The following is a 3,866-nucleotide window of genomic DNA, read 5'->3' as shown; positions in this document are numbered from 1 at the left end:
GAGACTCCTGTTTTGTCTTTATAAAAAGGATTGACTGGGTGAGGTGGCTCACACCTGTGATCCCAGCACTTTGGGAGGCAGAGGTGGGCAGATCGCCTGAGGTCAGGAGTTTGAGACCAGCCTGGTCAACATGGTGAAACCCCGTCTCTACGAAAAACACAAAAATTAGCAGTGTGTGGTGGTGGGCACCTGTGGTCCCAGCTACTCGGGAGGCTGAGGCGGGAGAATCGCTTGAGCCCACGAGGCGGAGGTTGTAGTGAGCCAAGATAGTGCCATTGCACTCCAGGCTGGGTGACAGAGCGAGATTCCATTTCAGAAAAAAAAAAGGATCAGGGCATTTTTCCCTCCTTAAGCTCAGGTAGGGCTCATTAAGTTACCCTATCTGTATGTACACGCATCCATCTACTTATAAAATGTTGCCATTGCATTCATCAAACCGTTATTGGATTTCTCTCGATTTTTATTTTTAGACAACAGGGTCTTTCTCTGTCCCCTAGGCTGGAGTGCAGAGACTCAGTCACAGTTCACTGCAGCCTTGACCTCCTGGGCTCCGGCCCTCCTCCCGCCTCAACCTCCCGGGTAGCTCAGATTACAGGCTCATGCCGTCATGCCCACTTAATTTTTCAAAGTTTTTGTGGAGATGAGGTCTTGCTATGTTGGCTGGGGTGGTCTCGAAGTCCTGGGGTCAAGTGATCCTTGTGCCTTGCCTTGGCCTCCCAAAGTGCGGGGATTGCAGGCATGAACCACCACGACCTGCCACTTCTACCTGTCTTTACCTGCACCTGTTTCTTAAGATATTGTGTTCGTTGCAGACTTGTGACAATCTTCTTGATTTTTCAAAATCATTGCAATAAATTCGTACTTGTCTCACTGAAAAAAAAAAAAAAGGATTAAGCAGCAGATACATATATGCAGGAAATCAAATAATATGGTTCCCATGAGCTCTTCTTAAATAAATATTAGAAGAATTTGAGCCAATGAATAGATGAGGAGAAATCGTGACAAAAGAACAGTAAGTTCTTTAGCACTGGATCCCTTAAGTATAGGATTGGGGTTAAACGAGCACATGGTTATAAAGCAGAAGGCAAATATTGTTTAAAATTACAAACTGTGCAGACCTATAAATATAGTTATGACTATTAAAAGATGGGAGTGATGGTCAGCTATGAGAAGCAATAAAAATATGATGATATAATAATGTTTAAAGAAGGGCTTCAAAAGGTATTTCTTGAAACTGGTAAATCAGTTAACAGACGTATCCATAGTTTAAAAAAGAAAGCACTTGAAAAACTAATGATAATGACAGCATAAAAATTGTTGGTGGAAAAAAGAGGCAAAGTGGCAAAAAGTGAAAATACACCAATTTCATTCTTGCTTACAGTGGGTAATAAATAGATGCTGCCCAATACATAGAGTATTAAGTATATTATAAAAGCTAGTTATGATATTACCACTAAATGCCTTAAAACAAGACTTTTCAAATTACAATAATGAACATAACTAAAATAAGGAGAAATTTTTAAAAACATAAACAGAAATTATAATAATATAAATGCAGCATTGTTTTATAATAGCAAAAGACTGAGAAAGGTCGATCCATGGGGGAATAGTTAAATCAATTGTGATAAAGAGGAACACAATGCAGTCATTTTTAAAAATAAGACCAGTCTCTACAGTGAAGTGGAATGATATCTAAGGTTTATTAAGAAGAAAAAGAGAGGTCAGGACAGTTTGTGTAGCAAATTAAGAAAAGTAAAAAAGGTTGGGTATGGTGGCTCATGCCTGTAATCCCAAAACTTTAGGACGCCGAACTGGGTGAATCATCTGAGGTCAGGAGTTTGAGACGAGCCTGGCAAACATAGTAAAACCCTGTCTCTACTAAAAGATACAAAAATTAGCCGGGTGTGGTGGCACATACCTATAGTCCCAGCTACTCAGGAGGCCGAGGCAGTAGAATTGCTTGAACCCGGGAGGCGGAGATGTTGCAGTGAGCCGAGATTGCGCCACAGCACTCCAGCCTGGGCAACAGAGTGAGACCCTGTCTCAAAACAAACAAACAAACAAAAAAAGATTGCTAGAATATGTACAAACTGTTTAAGTTGTGCAAGAAAAAAAAAGAAAAAAACAACAGTAACCTTTGAAGTTATCTTTTCCATGGGACAGAAATTATTTGCATCTTGACTGAACACAATCAACACATTAACATAGGTCTTTATAGAGTCTGAGATCTTAATTAATAGTAAAGAGCAAAGTCAGACAGTGATACATTCTGTTAGAAGATTAAATGATTTCTAGCTGAGTTTGTTAAATAATACCCCAGTATCACTTTGAAAGAATATGTCACATGCTATTGCACTTATTTACAAATCCCTATCATTTTTCTTAGTATAACCTATGTGCTTGGGATACAGCAATGAAGGCAAACACATTTTTTGCTTTCCTGGAGCTCGCAGTATCTATAAAAGGAAAAAAATAAAAATAAAAGCAGAAAAGGGGATAAGAAATAAGGGGTTTCAATCCAGCAGATGGTTGTATAAGATATGGTGCATACATTCAATACATCAAAATAATAAATTAGGAGACCATTAGGCTGAGAATGCTCCTGTGCCTACATTAGCAAACCAAAACCCAATGCAATATAAACGGTAAACTGAAACTAAAGCTTAGTTCATCAGAAACTGCCAACAAACCTCTAACTATGGACTGTCCACTTTTATCAATGAAATATTCTCTTCACCTTGCTTCCCTGGACACATTATAAAAGTTTTTCCCTCACACCCCCTCAGTGGAGGACTGAACCTCTTGCAGTCTGGTGCTGCCCAATTCATGAGTTGCTGATTGCTCAAATAAACTCATTAGTATTTGAATGTACCTAAGTTTATCTTTTAACCAATGGAATATGATAAATTCTATATAACCTCTGAAAAGACTAAAATTGGTCTGTAACTGTTGATACCCAGAGGGTTAAGAAGCAAGTTGGCTTTGTGGGTTTTTTCTTTTCCAGAAGAATAAGGACTTTACCTATTGGGCTGAAGGCAGTACTCAGAAGCTACACTAGCCATATCTCTACTTCATCCCAAGGGAAGTGGGAGGTGGAGGAAAAAGTAACAATCTCATATGACAGTTGCTGGGAAAGTTGGGTCACTGCAGTTAGGATGAAATGAAGTCTTTCTGCCTGGGAATAGAAGTTTGAAAGGGTATACTGAAAACATTTGGAAAGAGGGAGGGAAAAATTAGGAATTTGAGTGTTAGAGCAAAAGCATAGAGCATATGGAAATTAAGGGGAAGAAAGAGTCTAGAGGAGCCACCCAGGGTTGACATTGTGAAAATGACTAAAGACATTGAATCATGATGAGATGACCTGACTCCATTTCTCCAAAGAATTAATCAACTTCCAGTTTTCATTTCAACATAAAAAGAGACTTGAAGTTATCATTCCTGTCCTTACAATAAGAAAAAGCTAGGCAAGCTGAAAATCAATTACTTTCCTTGTACCTATCAAAAAACTGAACTCATTGGGAAAACTGTCACTCCAGCATCTGGAGAATCAGGTGAATCTGGAGAAATACAGCCACCCAGATCGTCTTACCTAGAAGCAAAAGCCATGGAGTTATAAACTGGTAGAAACAGTTAAATTGTGATGTTGATGAATTGCTGGAGGCTGAATATGGTCTATTGAGAGTGAAAAACTCCTAGAGGCTAAAGTCTTAAGGGAATCCTCCTCACTCCCCTGGGTTTTCTCTGCAGGAATTCCACCAGGTTCTTATAGTGGGAAGTTTTTTTTTCTTTTTCTTTTTTTTTTTTTTGAGATAGAGTCTCACTCTTGTGGCCCAGGCTGGAATGCAGTGGTGTAATCTCAGCTCACT

This window comes from Mandrillus leucophaeus, unplaced genomic scaffold (assembly GCF_000951045.1).
Source record: "Mandrillus leucophaeus isolate KB7577 unplaced genomic scaffold, Mleu.le_1.0 Scaffold1253, whole genome shotgun sequence".
NCBI classification, from domain to species: Eukaryota; Metazoa; Chordata; class Mammalia; order Primates; family Cercopithecidae; genus Mandrillus; species Mandrillus leucophaeus.
Note: the sequence above shows the minus strand (reverse complement) of the source record.